We start from the raw sequence: 17622 nt of genomic DNA on the forward strand, positions 1-17622 counted from the left end.
AAATAGTTAACTGTTTCATCATGAAAACACAAGTGTCATCAGGATTAATCCATGGAGACCTGGTCAGAAGATCTCCAAAAGTCTACCAACGTCAAATGGTGACAAGGTCATGGGCACCCGAGACTCACTCATTCATATGGGGAGTGAAGACCAGCCGATCTGGTTCAATCTCACATAAGATCTACTGTACCACGAATTGTTCAAAAAGTTCCTGCTGGTTATAATAGGAAGGTGTCAAATCACACAGAGCATGGCAGATTGCTGTTGTATATAGGGCTGTATAGCTGCAGACTAGTCAGCGTGCCCATGCTGAACCCCCTCCACCACCGAAGGTGCCTACATGTAAAAATCAGTATTCCTTAATGGCAGTGATATCTTTCACCAGGATAATTCACCACCACAGTGAGCAGAATCGTTGGAGGAATATAATAAAGTGTTCAATGTGATGACTTAGCTCTACATTCCCCAGATCTCAGCTCCATTGTTCATCTATGGGATGTGCTGGAAAAGTCTGATTCATTGAAGTTGCACCTCATAACTTACAAGACATAAAATGCACCTGTCATTTCAAGTTACACGAGCATGATTGCTAACCGAGTGTCTTCGGCGTGCTCGAAAAATATGTTCTAGTCCCCACGGCTGCTGTTAGCCCGCCGCAGGACATGGAGGGATTGCTTAACAAACAGGCATTCCATGTATGTGTTGCTGCTCTCTATCAGCCGCAAGCTATGCAGTTGCAGGGACGCAAACATATTTTTTGAGCACATTGAAGACACTTGGTTAGCAGACGAGCATGCTCAGATAACACCATATCCGATCATGTTCGCTCATCACTAATCAACTTTTCACCAGTTTTCCACTTTAAAAGGTTTTCTCTCTATTGTTCAGTTATCTCTGAGCTGGTGGGTGTAGACTATCTGCTATGATGTCTCCCATTCACAGTACATACAGACATGAGGAATTGTAGCTCCTCTGTCACTGTGTAGCACATGTACAGTGTTAGGAGTGGCGGAAGGCACTAAATAAAAATATAATTAAAGTGCCTTCGCCACTCGGGGCCACCGTGCGGAAGCTGGAAAAACCGCAGCTAAGTGAAGGCAGAGCAATCTGGCGGTAGTGTGCAAAGGGTTAAACAGCACCCAATTGCACTAAGCAAGCTCTGTTGTAATCACAGAGACTGCATGCAAAAACAAAGCACAGAAACGCTGAGTCTGTTTAAGGTCACAGAACCTCAGCGATGCACAGGCGGTATTTTTGGTCACAGGAGTAGCCTTAGACAGCAGAACTACTCCGTCTAGACCTACCGTAGAAAAACGTGTGCGTGGCGTCACAACTGCGAACGCCCAGCAGGACTGCAACCGCAGTGCGGCATGAACTGAGCCGCTGGCAAGATGCCGTTATCACGCTGGTGCTATACAGACGCTAAGCTGCTGGTATAGATGGAGCAAATGCGCGCTAGCGCTGCTACTGGCAGAACTCAAACACTCACACAGACGTAATATCAGAGGAATGGGGGTTTCAAATGAGTCATTCACCAGTCCAAGCATCCATCACCAAACATACAGCAGCAAGTATGAAATACTAGCGCATGGCGGAACAGCCATGTGCGCTTTTTATACCAAACGGGACCTTCCGGAAATCTGCAAGGCTCCAGGAGGAGCCAATAGGATTCGACACAGGACCTGAGCACCTGACTCCTGAACTCCAATGGGAGTTCGTCCCATGAGCATGCTAAATTGAGGGAACAAAGGACTTAGCCTCTGGAGAGAGTTGCCGCAAGGCACTCTCCTCTGCAATCTCCTCTGCAGCAGATGAAGCGCAGGAGACTGCAGAATGTAAGGGTCTAGATTTTAACATAGGAGAGGAAGAAATCTGACTCCTAACATACAGAGCATCAGCAGCAGCAGCATGGAGGATATTATACATCAGTACTGAGCAGTGCAGCTGTGAATCCAACTCTGGGGTGAGATAAAACACTAGAAAAGAGCAGCACTGTTTCTGTGTGTCCATCTTTTTGCATCTGAGTAAAATTGAAACCTCAACTGCTATGGGATCAGACTTCTCTGCTTCCAGTGATGCTATCTTAGTGGCTTCTAAATGCTGGTAATTCACTGCATACATTCCCATTTAGTTCAATACTAACTGTAATAACCATTTGCAATTAGCTCCCCCTTGTGGTGGCATACAAAATGATATACATTAGCAACCTCTCACCAATACAAAAATTGTATGTATAGAATAATTTTAGTTGACATCTCTGATCTGCCCCTGGTAATTTTACTCTCTGCATCTTGTTGCTGTTCATAAATTGTAACATTGATTTATTTTATGACTGTGTAGATTACTAAGCTGGGATTTAAATGACCTCATGTTATTTGTTATGGTAATTTCCAGGCCTCCACCCCAAGTGTTCCCTTGTGACTCACTCCTGGTTTATACACAAGGAAATTTCTCTCCTCTTTAATTAAATGTATCAGTGAAAAAAATAATCACGTCAATTAAAAAGATCTTGTGATAACAGATGCAGACAGAACTGGAACTTCACAAGCTTCTATAATGTATAAGGACAGAAGGACATAGATATGGATAACCTGACTCCTTAAAGAGTGTCTTTCACCCTGGAGGATTCTGGCATCTTCATACATTACATGGACAGTTATTGATTTTAGAGGGAGATGTGTAATACTTCATTCCTCCTATGGGGTGCTGAAGATGAATGAAACAGATGATGCTAGACTCTCCTACACATAAGAGCTTGCTTGCACTAGCTTATAATATGTATGAGAGGAATGCGAGAAAATCTCACACTGCGCTCTGACCAGTGTTATTTAATGAGGCAGTGCAGAGCTGCGATCTGTATCTAATGGCAATTCGGCATGAGAAAAAAACTGCAGCATGCTGCAAATGGCAGGGTATCTTGCATGATGCGCACCCATTCAAGTCAGTGGGTGTATGCAAAACATCGGACTGCACTCAGATGTCATCTGAGTGCAGTCTGATGTACGCCGAGACAGGCAATGGAGAGCTTAATCACTCCTTTTTCTCCTCACCTGTGATCCGATTCTCACATACGAGAAGTTTGTATCACCATAGCATGACACTTGGCTCACGCTCGCAGCAGAGTTTGAGCCGAATGTCATTAGCATATCACATCAGATGCTGCGCGCTAGTGTGACCTCAACCTTACAGTTAATTACTGGTGGAATCAACAGTGTTCAACTAATCTGTGGGGCAGCAAGATTTCTTGTAATTAGTTGGTTTGTGGGAGACCGTGTTTTCACAAAAAGGGATTGTCCATAGTAAACTTCGCTTTTAACTGGACATATGTCTAAATTAACTTTGAAGGGCTCCTCCTTCAATAATCACTAATAACAATGGAAGGGGAATTGACCCAAAGGTAGTGCTGCTCTATTCTTCTACCAGAATATATTTCCCTGTAGAAACATTACTTAAAGCCATCATTAGAATAAATGCTAGCCGTTTACTTTGCAATATGTTTTGCTTCCCTTTTACCTTTTCTTAGGCAAATGTTGAGTACAAGCTTCTTTCAGAGACAGGGCCGCCATCAGGGCATTACTGTCCTTACTGCTGTATGCACCCATTCTGGGCCTCCCTCTTGCGCAGGGAGACTCGGCGTTCTCACAGCCGTCAAAAAGTCCGTGCAGCTCCAAGGGAATCGCTCCACCTCCTCTGTGATGTGCTGCTGATAGCACGTACACGATGACATAATTACATATGCACCATCATGTAAGAGCGCCAGGATGACAATCCAGAAGTGAAGCTGCAGGGGATCGTATGAGACGTAAGTATAGAAAACTTTTTTTTTAATAGAATTTACTAAATGGTCTTGGGGAACAGTAAGTGACGAATTGGGAGTAGGGGGTGGGAAAGAGCAAACGGCAGATTGGGAGTGGGGAGAGCAAATGTTGAATTGGGAGGAGGGGTGGGGAGCAAATGACGAATTAGGAGTGGTGAGAGCAAATGCTGAATTGGGAGTAGGGAGCAAATGACGAATCGTGAGTGGGGGAGAGAAAATTATGAATTGGGATGGGGGGAAAACAAATTACAAATTGGGAAAGGGGGGAGTAGAGCAAATAACGAATTGGAAGTGGGATGGGGAGAGCAAATGATGAATTGGCAGTGGAAGGTGGGGAGAGCTAATGATGAATTGGGAGTGGTCGGTGGGGACAGAACATGATAAATTGGGAGTTGGGGTAAAGTAAATAACGAATTGGGAGTAGGGGGAGAGCAAATGACGAATTGGGAGTGGGGGGAAGAGCTGATTATGAATTGAGAGTGGGGGGAAGAGCAAATTATGAATTGGGAGTAGAGAGTGGGGAGAGCAAATGAGTTGGGAGTGGAGGGGGAGAGCAAATGACAAATTGAGAATGGGGAGAGCAAATAACGAATTGGGGTGGGGAGAGCGAATGATGAATTGGGGGGTGGTGGAGAGCGAATGATGAATTGAGGGTGTGGGACAGCAAATGATGACTTGAGGTTGGAGTGGAAGAGCAAATTATAATGAATTGAGGGTGGGGGACAACTTAAGATGAATTGTATGTAGGCTGGGAGATTGAATTGGGGCAGATGGGTGCATGTACTGTAAATATAATGAATCGGGAGCAGGAGAAACAGAGTAGGGGGTGTGGAGAATGACAGAATATGACTGGTAATGAATTGGTAGAAAGAGTAGAGGTGCTAATGAATTTATATATTTATTGGTTGGGAAAATGGCTTTATATAGTTAGTAGGGGCACAGTGGTGGATTACAATTTATATTTGGAATGGTGGGTTGCATAATAACTGTACATTAATGGTGGGTGCACATCTATATTCAGCTGCGAAGTGTAGAAGTTGGCAAATGCGCTCTGGATGCGGTGCTTTAGATAACTGTGTGTTAATTTATGTAGAGCAGAGTCCTGGCTGGAAGAAGTAATTGGCAGTCTGCACTGGGTAAAGAGGAAAAGCGAAGATGAAGGACTTCAACTAGGGATGTCACCGGTGAATCAGTGTGTTATCTGTACACTGTCACTATACAATGCATACTATGTACAGAGCTCCTCTGTATAATGTCACTGGTGATCACTGTATTACCTGTAAACTATATGCAGAGCTCCTGTGTATAATATCACCAGTGATCACTGTATTACCTGTACACTATAGACTATATACAGAGCTTCTGTGTATAATGTCACTGGTGATCCCTGTATTACCTGTAACATAACATAGTAACATAGTTAGTAAGGCCGAAAAAAGACATTAGTAAATCCAGTTCAGACTATAAAATTCTGTCAGAATAAATCCCCAGATCTACGTCCTTCTAAAGAACCTAACAATAACTGTAAGATACAATATTGTTACGCTCCAGGAAGACATCCAGGCCTCTCTTGAACCCTTCGACTGAGTTCGCCATCACCACCTCCTCCACTATATGCTATATACAGAGCACCTGCATATAATGTCACTGGTAATCACTTTATTACCTGTACACTATACACCAGGGTTCCCCAACGCCTGTCCTCAAGGCCCACCAACATATCATGTTTTCAGGATTTCCTTTGTATTGCTCAGGTGATAATTGCTTCACCTGTGCAATACAAAGGAACTCCTGAAAACATGATCTGTTAGTGGGCCTTGAGGACTGGAGTTGGGGAACCCTGCTATACACTATATACAGAGCTCCTATGTATAATGTCATTGGTGATCACTGTAGTGCCTGTACACTGACACTATATACAGTACAGAGCTCCTGTATATAATGTCACTGGTAATCACTGTGGAGCACCCCACCAGGGCCTAGCGGGGTACTCGGTACCGGGCCCGTTGGTCTCAATGGGAGTTGTCACGGAAGCTGTGACCCAGTCCGTGGCCCTGGGGCTCCATGGCAAAAAGGGGATGAATGAACAATGGAATAAAGTTTATGAATAGTTCGTGACCCCACCTGTGGTGTTCGGCAAGTGAGGTGTTAGGCCGACGCTGCATGCAGATCCTCTGGGACTGGTGGTGGATTGCAGCCAAGATGGTGAAGCTCCCCACAGGTGGAGCTGTAGTCCCAGGGCAGTGTAGATGTAGCAATGGAGGAGAGGCACAGGAGGTGTAGAGGCCAGTGCCCAGATGTAGTAGTGCGGGGTGTAGTGGTGCGGGAATAAGTGGAGGACACCAGGGCATGTAGTTCCAAAGCTTTACTCACAGTCTGCAGTTCACACAGATGCCTGCCTCCGTGCTGTGTCCTCCGGGTTCTGGGCTCAGTCAACCTCCAGGCAAGATAGGATGCTCCCTTCCAACACTCCACCAACATGTACCTCTCTGAACGTCTCCTCTATAGCGCCTTTAAGTGAAGTACTCCTAGTACTGAGTTACACTGGATTGCCTCCTGACAGATGTTCACAAGAACTCTACTTGTACGGCAGACAGCTGTAGCCTGCTTCGGGGACTCCTTACTCCTGAGTCCCGGCTCACTATCCAAGTTGCTGTTGTGCCCCCAAGTCTCAGATGGGAGTAGTGCATTTACAGCCCACTACTCCACCGGTGTCTGCTGCAGGACCTTCAGTATCCATACAACCTCGAGGACCGGGCCCCAGCTTTGCGCTTAGAACTTCTAGGCAGGGTTATTCCTCTAACCCATGTCCTCTGTGTTTCCTTTTACTCCTATGTTCCGTACTTGTCTTTCTTTCTTATGGAAGCTCAGGCTTCAGTTCAATGTCTTTCTCCTTCTTTCCTTTCCCGTGCCAGCTGGCTCAGATCACTGAGGCAGCTGCAGCACTCCTTCCTCCATCCCTCTTCCAGGGATCCTCACTCCTCTCTCACTCACTGACTGACTGACTACCTAAACCTTCCCGCTCTTTATGTATTCTAAACTCCACCCGCCTCCCAGCACGTTTCGTGTTCCAAGCAGGGAACCACCAAAGGTGCTCTGCTACTCTCTAAGCAAGGAGCCGCAATGTGGCTTTGCTACACTACTTTGTGGTGAGGGGTGCAGGTGTTGGAGCATGGTTTGGAGTTCCCACCTTACCTGGATGGTGGGGCACCACACCTCAGGAGGAGGTGCAGTACCTCTGTGGCGACTGAAGCCTCAGGGGCGCCACAACTGTATTACCTGTACACTATTATTATTATTATACATTTATATAGCACCATTTATTCCATGGCGCTTTACAGGGAAAAGGGGAAATATAGACAATTACAATAAACATGTGCAAGACAAGGGACACACAAGTACAGAAGGAGGACCCTGCCCGCGAGGGCTCACAGTCTACAGGGATGGGTAAGGATACACTAGGAGAGGGTAGAGCTGTTTGTGCGGTGGTTCAGTAGACCGAGGATCATTGGGAGAAGTCTTGTATGTGGTTGTGGGAAGAGGAGGAGATCTTGAGAGGATCGAAGGTTGCTTGTGGGTAGGTACCGGGAGACCATGTTACAGATGTATGGAGGAGACAGGTTGTGGATGGCTTTGTATGTCATGGTTAGGCTACTTTCACACATCAGGTTGTCGGCGTCAGGCGCGATCAGGCGTCGTGCCGGAACGCCGGATCCGGCAAATGTTTTGTAAAACCGGATGTGACGGATCCGGTTTTCTGCCGGATCCGTCTTGTTCTTGACAGACAAAACCGGATCCGTCTCATCCGGTTCATCCGTTTTTCTATCCGTTTTTCGACGGATTACGCCGGATCCGGTTTTTAAAAACGCCCCTTGTGGCCTTCCGAACGGGATTGGCTACTGGAAAACTATATATAGCATGTTCCTACAGCCCTTCTTTGACAGGTTGTAGAGGAGAAAGTGCAGGTTGGAGAGAAGAGCAAGTTACTGGCGAAGATGGATGTTGTGATTGGAAATATTTTGAAGAATTTGGCGGATTTTATAGCGGAGGCGAATCGTTTGAGGGTGATTGTTCTGGAGAAGGAGAGAGCGAGACAGCAGCGCATCAGGCATCGTAGACGACGTTTGTGGATCCACCCCATCACAGCCAAGAGAATGACGCGTGGGGTCTATTCTACACTCTGCATGGACCTTCAACGAAACCCGGATAAATTTTTTGGATATGTTCGGATGAAAATGGAGAATTTTGATTACTTGGTGGAGCGCATTGCACACCTCATAAGAAAAGCGGACACCTATTGCCGCTTCTCTGTTTCACCCGCAGAGCGTCTGATGGTGACTTTAAGGTAAGCCACATTTATTGGATGTGCTCGCATCAGAGCACACTTTCACTGCAATCTTGTTGGTGGTAGTTTGTATCTCCAAGTGTTATAGCTGAGTTTTGGTATGTAATGCTGTGATTTAAAACTAATTGATTGTTTTTTAATTCCCCACAGATTTCTTGCAACTGGAGAATCCCTTTCGTCACTGCATTTCCAGTACAGACTCGGTATTTCCACCATATCTGGAATAGTGAAGTACACATGCCGTGCACTGTGGGACTCCTTAGCTGAAGAGTTTTTACCAGAGCCCACAACAGAGAGGTGGATTGAAATTTCAGAAAAGTTTCAACAGATATGTCAGTTTCCCAACTGCTTGGGCGCTGTGGACGGGAAACATATCCGCATTGTAAAGCCAGCCGGATCGGGATCGGAATATTTCAATTACAAGAAATATTTTTCAATTGTCCTCATGGCCATCGCTGACGCGGAATACAAATTTATTGCTGTTGATATTGGGGCCTATGGCCGCTCCAATGACTCTCAAGTTTTCAAACTGTCTGCCATGGGGCGTAAACTGTATGGAAACACCTTCCAGTTCCCACCACCTAGACCGCTGCCGCAAACATCTGGTCCACCTATGCCATTTGTCTGTGTAGGGGATGAAGCCTTCCAGCTGTCAGAACACCTTTTGAAACCGTACTCTAGCAGAGGATTGACAAGAACAAAACGCATTTTTAATTACCGCCTCACAAGAGCAAGAAGAATGGTTGAATGTACCTTTGGTATTCTGACAGCCAAATGGCGGGTCCTATTGACTGCGATCAACCTCAAGACAGAAACTGTGGACGAGGTGATCAAAGCTTGCGTGGTACTCCACAATTTTGTTATCTGCAAGGAACCCATTTCCATTGAGGACACCTCTGAAGAAACCACCTTGCAAGATTACCATGACATTACCACTAGAAGTTCTGTGACGGTTTCAGTAATGAGGGACAATTTTGCACTATACTTTATGTCACCTCAAGGCAGAGTACACTGGCAGGATGACAGAGTGTGAAAGATTTGTGCCCTAACCAAACTTGTGTACCTTCTGTACCAACACTATATACCTTTGCCAACCAAAGTTGGCTATCTTGTCATGGTCTCTATTTTTAGCTTTAGGCCACAGGTGTGTACCTGGTTGTGTTTTATGCAAAGTATTTCACCTTTTAACAAAAGTTGTGTACATTGTTAGGAAATCACCAACAATAAACACAACTTTTTAGGTGAAATACTTTGCTTCAAACACAACCAGGAACACAACTGTGGCAAAAAGCTAAAATTTACCCACAGTTATATACCTGGTTTTGAATACCTTTTAAATACCCTGTATTTAACCTTTTTTTTAAACATATTTCGCCGCAGAAAGAAATGACAGACAACCAGTGTAAACAATAATTTAACTTTTATTTAAAATTTTTTTTTTTTGTAAACTGTTTTTAAAGTTAAAAAAACTTTTTTAATAAAGCTTTGAAACCAACTGGGCATTTTTATTACAAAACACATCATAAATCTGTGTAGTGTGGGGTGGAAATACTGCTGGAGGGGCTGCGGGACACTTCGACACTGGGAGTGTGGAGAGAGGACTGGGATCGTGGTGGGGAAGGAACAGTTAGAGGTGATGGTGTGGAAAAAGTTACAGAATGGGTGGACATGTGGGAGGCAGAAGAGGTGGTGGGCGGTGGAGTGGAGGGTTGGGCAGGGACTGTAGGAGCAGATGATGTTGATGGCAAGTTGTATGGGGAAGGAGTTTGGTACGGGGAAGGAGTTTGGTACGGGGCAGGTTGCTGGAAGTGGGGAGATGTCTGGTACTGGGGAGGTTGCTGGTACTGGGGAGGTTGCTGGTACTGGGGAGGTGGATGGTATGTAAAAGGAGGGGGAGGATGGAAAGTGGCTGGAGGGGGTGCAGATGTAATAGGAGGGGGAGGATGGAAAGTGGCTGGAGGGGGTGCAGGTGGAGGAACTACTGGGGTGGGAGGAGGAGGTTGGGAGGTAACGTGCTGGAGAGCACCGTGGCACGAATGCATTACATGCATCTGCTGGGTAGGAGATAGTGTTGCCATGCGCTCCACAACAGACCTGAAAAAGGTGTGGTTTGGCGAAGATCTTGCTTCTGAATTCATGGTTTGCAGAAGTGTCTTCACCTCCAGAATGCTGGAGTTGATCTGCTGAAAGCCTGCGGAGATTTGCTCTGACAAGACTTTTAGACAGTTCTGGAAAGATGCATTCAGATACAAGAACTCTGGTGCATAAGTCTTTTCCTGACCCCTCTGCCGCTGCCGCCCAGTACCCGCAGGTGTACTAGAGGTGGCAGGGGCAGAAGGGTGGGGTAAAGGGAAATCGATCTCCTCACCAGCAGCTTCATGTAAAGTAGGCGGCCACGATGCTCCTGTGCTGGTGGATGGGACAGATGGGTCGAATGTGTGGGAAGGCTGGGAAGGTGCAGATGTACCGGGGCGGTCGAAGTGTCCCTCGGTGCCGGTCTCCTCAGGGATCGCCTCAGAAGGGTCCAATCGTGCAGGCTCCCGAGTGCTGCTCACCGTGCTGTGGAATAAAGAAAAAAAAAAACAATTAAAATAGTGACATGGTATGGCCCTGGCTGAAAAAAAAAAAGTTACATCTAAACATTTTTTTGTCACATGTGGTGTGTAATATTTACCTTCTGGTGACCATTGTATCCCGGAGGAACGACAGGGCTCGTGCGTACTTGTACTTGCTCCTGCGTCCTCCAGATCCACTCGGGGCCCGCATCTCTTTATTGAACTCCTTCTTGAAATGATCCCTCACAGACCGCCACCGCTTCACAATTCTCTCCCCTGAAACGAGAAAGGACAAAGTGGTAAGTATACAACATCAGTGTTTCCCAAACTCCAGTCCTCATGGTCCCCAGGGGTCATGTTTTCAGGATTTCCAAAGTAAATAGAAATCCTGAACACATGATCCGTGGGGACCACGAGGACTGGAGTTCAGGAAACACTGGTTTAAATCAAGCAACCGGTACTGTATATACTTACGCTCTTTAATCTGGGCCCGAGCATCAAGGTCCTCCCAGCGGTCCACAAGGAGCGAACAGATTTCCTCCCAGAGTCGTCGGGTAACGATAAGGTCAGCGTGGTGGCGGTCAGCCATATTCCAGAGTGGCTCCCTTTCTCTGACGAGATCGATGAGGTGGTCCACATCGATTCCTCCATCCTCACCGTCAGAGTCGGGAGCACGCTGTGAAGGCTGTTAAAGAAAAAGACAAAAATAACATAATTAGCCTCCACAAAAGAAATGAAATAAAAAGTGCAAAAAAACAAAGCAAAAATATTTATACTTACACGCTGGTGACCGCCGCGTTGCTGTCGCCGACGACCCTGGGAGGCACTGCGAGGACCTCTTGGCCGAGCACCAGATTGGGAAGACTAGAGAAGAAAACAAAAAATGTTATGTCTTTGGATGTAGGCATTTGTTTGCTGTGTGTGGTCTGCAGAACATTGTTTTCTATGTGTTGTGTGTAGTGTGATGTAGTGTTTCTGCGTTTGATGCCAAAATCTTACCAATTGTGAGCCCACTCCAGGTGTCTGTCCACCCCTTCCTTCTTCTTCTGGGAGCTCCTCTTCATCTTGTGATTCCTGTTGTGAAATAAAAGGCAATGAATAGACATATATTACAGAGATGATGGATTTTGGAAATAAAAACTTACCGTCAAACGCTGACGATGCGAGGGAGGGCTCCCAGAAGAAGATGTGCTGTCTTCCTGCTGGCCAGACTCCATGGCTGTGGGTGGTGTTGCTGCTGCCATTGCTGCCATTGCTGCTGCTGCTGCTGCATCTCTTGGGCGGCTGTTGAATAAAGAGAAACAAAGGGCCAATGAATATCTTGATATTTGATGGCCCTAGTTTGGAGGAATGGGGGATTTGATAATTACCGTCTCTCATCTGCTGCTGGACTCCCCTCCCATTGTTCAGCATGCTGCTCCATTTGGGGTGGTGCTGCTGCAGATGTCTCCTGCCTTCTCCTGCTCCTGGTTCTTGGCTTGGGTGGCATGTTGGGTGTGGCTGAGGGTCCCACTGTCTTGCTTTTATATATGTCTTGTGGGCAGAGCTACTGAGCATGCTCAGACCAAAAAAACCGGATCCGGCCACCGGATCCGGCTGTCGCCGGATCAGGCGCATTGCGGCGCTCATAGGCTTTCATTGTGTGAAAAAGCCGGACACGCCGGATCCGGCGTGTCCGGCTTTTTCGCCGGAGACAAAAAACGTTACAGTAGCCGTTTTTTCCAGACGCCGGATCGTGACACATTGCCGGATCCGGCGAAAACCTGATGAAACGCATGGCCATCCGGCTCGATCCGGCTCTAATGCAAGTCAATGGGGGGGAAACCGGATCCGGCATTGCATTTCGCCGGATCCGGTTTTTGTCAAAAGCGCCGGATTGCGCCTGACGGCGAAAACCTGATGTGTGAAAGAGGCCTTAGGGTTTTGAACTGGAGCCTCTGGACAATAGGATGCCAGAGAAGGGCCTCGCATAGGGGGGAGGCAGGGGGATAGCGGGGAGACAGGTGGATTAGTCGGGCAGCAGAGTGTAGGATAGACTGAAATGGTGCCAGAGTGCTGGAGGGGAGGCCAGAGAGTAGGAGGTTGCAGTAGTTGAGGCGGGAGATGATAAGGGCATGCACTAGTGTTTTGTGGTTTCATGGTTGAGGAATGCGCGGATCCGGGAAATATTTTTGAGTTTGAGACGGCAGGAGGAGGCAAGGGCTTGGATATGTGGTTTGAAAGGGAGGGCAGAGTCGAGGATCAACCCAAGGCACCGAGCGTGCGGGACTGGGGAAAAAGAGCAGCCATTGACATTGATGGATAGGTCTGGCGGAGGGGTACAGTGAGATGGGGGGAAAGATGATGAATTCTGTTTTGTCCATGTTCAGTTTGAGAAAGCGAGCAGAAAAGAAGGCTGAAATAGCAGACAAACATTGTTGGATTTTCGTCAGTAAGGAGGTGAGGTCAGGTCCAGATAGGTAGATCTGCGTGTCATTGGCGAAGAAGTGGTACTGCAAGCCGTGGGATTCTATGAGCAGTCCCAGGCCGAAGGTGTAGATGGAGAAGAGTAGGGGTCTGAGGACTAAGCCTTGAGGAACACCGACATACAAGGTGTGAGGTGAGGAGGTGGTGTGACAGGGAGACACTAAATGTTCGGTCTGTTAGGTATGATGAGATCCAGGATAGGGCCAAGTCTGTGATGTCAAGAGATGAGAGAATCTGCAGTAGGAGGGAATGGTCCACGGTGTCGAAGGCAGAAGACAGGTCCAGGAGAAGGAGGACAGAGTAGTGTCGCTTGCTCTTGGCGGTTAGTGGGTCGTTAGTGACTTTAGTTAGGGCAGTTTCAGTTGAGTGATGCGGTCGGAAGCCAGATTGTAACCGGTCAAAGAGGGAACAGGAGGAGAGGTGGGAGGACAGTTCAAGATATACATGCTGTTCCAGTAGTTTTGAGGCGTAAGGGAGAAGAGATATTGGGCGATAGTTAGACACAGAGGATGGGTTGAGGGAGGGCTTTTTGAGGATGGGTGTAATTGAGGCATGTTTGAAGGATGAGGGAAAGACACCATTTGTAAGTGAAAGGGTGAAGAGGTGTGTTAGAGTTGGGATGAAGACTGTGGCAAAGTTAGGGATGAGGTGGGACTGGAGCGGGTCAAGCACACAAGTGGTGAGGTGTGATCTTGACAGGAGGGTGGAGAGCTCTCCACCCTATTATACACTATATGCAGAGCTCCAGTGTATAATATCACTGGTGATCACTGTATTACCTGTACACTATACATTGTATAGTATGTACAGAGCTCTTGTGTATAATAGCACTTATGGTAATATTAGTATTGCATTTTTTTATTAATGTACAGTATTGTAGTATTTGGTCAGTATGTGGTGGTAATTCATGGTCTGGTCACGGTGTGGCTGTACTTGTTCCTTGTATGTGGTATTATTGGGTAACTATGTGGTGGTAATATGGTGTCTGGTCATGATGTGACAGATATGTCCCTTGTATGTCGTATTATTGGTCATTTAAAAAAAATGTATGTGACACATTCCCTTAAAGAAAAATAAATAAAAAAATACCTAAAAAGAGTTTTGGATATTTTAAGAAATATTTAATAGGTTAGAGTAGGCCCCTGCCAAAGAAGTCTACCTTATTGTGGTGGCGACTTAAAAAATCTTTTGGCCAAAGCAAAAGCTGATGGCTGTGTATGTGATATGGTGTTCTTTGGGAACTGCTAATGTGTGATTGGTGAGGATGTGGTGCAGAAGAGAAGTTTTTGCAAAACAGGGCAGTGGGACTGTGGAAGGTTTGAAGGGTGGAGGTGGAGCCTGGGTGGAGTCTCAAGGGGGCCTGAAAACTTTGCCAGTATGGGGCCTTGAAATTCCTAGTGGCAGCCCAGTCAGAAGATCCTAAAATTAGCAAATACACATTCCCTATAGCACATATCCAATCTCTATAGTGCAGATCCATTCCATACAGTTCAGATCCATTCCATACAGTGTAGATCCATTCCTTACAGAGCAGATCTATTCCATACAGTGTAGATCCATTCCTTACAGTGCAGATCCTTTCTCTATAGTGCAGATCCATTCCCTACAGTCCAGATTATCCATTCCTTATAGTGCAGATCCATTCCCTACAGTGAATATCCATTCCCTACAATGTAGATTAATTCCCTGCTGTGCAGCTCCATTCCCTATAGTGTAGGTCCATTCCCTATAGAGCAGCTCCATTCCCTACAGTGCAGATTCATTCCCAATAGTGCAGATCATCCATTCCCTACAGTGGAGATCCATTCCCTACAGTGCAGATCATCCATTCCTTACAGTGTACATCCACTCTCTACAGTGCAGATCCATTCTCTACAGTGTAGATCTATTCCCTACAGTGTAGGTATATTCCCTACAGTGCGGATCCATTCCCTATATAGCAGATCATCCATTCCCTACAGTGCAGATCATCCATTCCCTACTTTGCATATCCATTCCCTACAGTGCTGATCCATTCCCTACAGTGCAGATCCATTCCCTACAGTGTAGGTCCATTTCCTACAGTGTAGGTCCATTCCCTGCAGTGCAGATCTGTTCCCTATAGTGCACATGACATGATCCACTCATTATAGTGCAGACCATCCATTTGGAAGGGCAGCACTTTTATTTATTTGCAATCTTCTTTATGCGGTACTCATGACTACTAGCTTCAGGGGCCAAGGCAGACTTTCTTCTCAGAATCCCTCTGTTCTTTTAATGATTCCACTGCCGGCAACGCAGACATTGTCCTGCATACCTTGACTTTATAAGTGCCCACAAGTGATCAGAGACATGATGATTGAACACCCTCTACTGTTCTATGGGAGATATGTGAGGAGTAGAAACTTTCTACCAACTGGCTAGAGAAAAAAATGGTCAAAGAATTAAAAATCTTAGACAAGGAAAAAGCAAGATGCCCGCTGCATCTTTTAAAGGGCAACCATAAGAGAGAAGCATTGCTTTCCAAAAGACAGGAATGGATAGAAAGGAGCAGGTACTGCCTTAAGCTTTCATTGGAATTAGAAAATACCGATCCTTCAAATGACATTTCCCGAGGGCACTGTATGGAAATTAACTATTTCTCTGCCATCTACTGTTCTGCTAAAAAGGTCAGTTCCAGTCAAAACAGCAATGGTGCTGTAAATAACCTGAAGTTTTATGTCTAACATTATTGTAAAAAGGAAAATACAAGGATATAATTATTATAACACTGCCCCTATGTACAAGAATATAACTGCTATAATACTGCCCCAAAAAACAAATATTCAACTAGCATAATACCTCCTCCTATGTACAACAATATAACTACTATAATACCATGTACAAGAATATACCAGCTCTAATACTATTTATAATACATACAAGTTACAAGTCTATAACTACTATATTACTGCCTCCTATGTTCAAGAAAGTAACATATAATACTGGCCCATATATACAAAAGTAAAACTACTGCAATACTGACCCCTAATACAAAAATAAAGCTATTATAATATTGACCTATATAAACAAGAATATAACTACTATAAAACTGCTCCTATGTACAAGAATATAACTACTATAATACTGCCCTCTATGTACAATAATATAACTACTATAATAATGCTTCCTATGTACAAGAATATAACTACTATAATACTGCTCCTATGTACAAGAATATAACTACTATAATACTGCCCTCTATGTACAAGAATATAATTACTATAATACTGCTCCGATGTACAAGAATATAACTACTATAATACTGCCTCCTATGTACAAGAATATAACTACTATAGTACTGCTCCGATGTACAAGAATATAACTAATATAATACTGCTTCCTATGTACAAGAATATACCGTAACTACTATAATACCGCCCTCTATGTACAAGAATATAACTACTATAATACTGCTCACTATGGACAAGAATATAACTACTATAATACTGCTCCCTATGTACAAGAATATAATTACTATAATACCTCCCCCTATGTACAAGAATATAACTAACTAACTCTCCACTCACTCCCTCCTAGACCCTTCACAGTCCGGTTTCCTCCCCCTACATTCGACAGAAACTGCACTCATCAAAGTGACCAATGACCTTCTGACAGCAAAACGTAATGGTGACCACTCTCTGCTCATTCTTCTTGACCTTTCCGCAGTTTTCGACACTGTTGACCACCCTCTCCTACTCTCTAGGCTCCAGTCACTAGGCATTAAGGACACTGCTCTTTCCTGGTTCTCCTCCTATCTTTCTGACCGCTCATTCAGAGTTCTGTTTTCTGGCTCCACTTCATCTCCTCTTCCTCTCACTGTCGGGGTACCTCAGGGCTCAGCCCTTGGCCCCCTTCTCTTCTCTCTCTACACGGCCCCAATTGGACAGACCATCAGCAGATTTGGCTTTCAGTACCATCTTTATGCTGATGACACACAACTATACGTATCATCCCCTGACCTTACCTTTGCTGTACTACAGAACGCCACTGACTGTCTGCAGTCTCCAACATCATGTCTGCTCTCTATCTGAAACTCAACCTCTCCAAAACTGAACTTCTGCTCCCGCCATCTACTAACCTCCCTAAATCTGACATTTCCCTCTCCGTGGGTGGCACTATAATAACACCCCGGCAGCAAGCGCGCTGTCTGGGTGTTATGTTTGACTCCGATCTCTCCTTCACCTCCCATATACAATCTCTTGCCAGCTCGTGCCGCTTACACCTAAAGAACATCTCTAGAATCCGCCCTTTTCTCACCATGGAAACAACAAAAACCCTCACTGTCGCCCTGATCCACTCCCGCCTGGACTACTGAAATGCTCTATTAATTGGCTTCCCCCTCACTCGACTCTCCCCTCTCCAGTCCATCCTTAATGCAGCAGCCAGGGTTGTACATCTGGCTAATCGTTACTTGGATG

General features: G+C 45.6%; 1 protein-coding gene across 1 annotated transcript in view; it reads right to left on the reverse strand.

Annotated features, from left to right (window-relative positions):
* NTSR1 (neurotensin receptor 1) overlaps positions 1 to 17622 on the reverse strand; it is a 287502-nt gene that overhangs the window by 71058 nt on the left and 198822 nt on the right. The gene's annotated exons all lie outside the window — the stretch shown is intronic.

This window comes from Dendrobates tinctorius, unplaced genomic scaffold, assembly GCF_039654945.1.
Source record: "Dendrobates tinctorius isolate UK_male_01 unplaced genomic scaffold, ASM3965494v1 ptg000065l, whole genome shotgun sequence".
Lineage (NCBI taxonomy): Eukaryota > Metazoa > Chordata > Amphibia > Anura > Dendrobatidae > Dendrobates > Dendrobates tinctorius.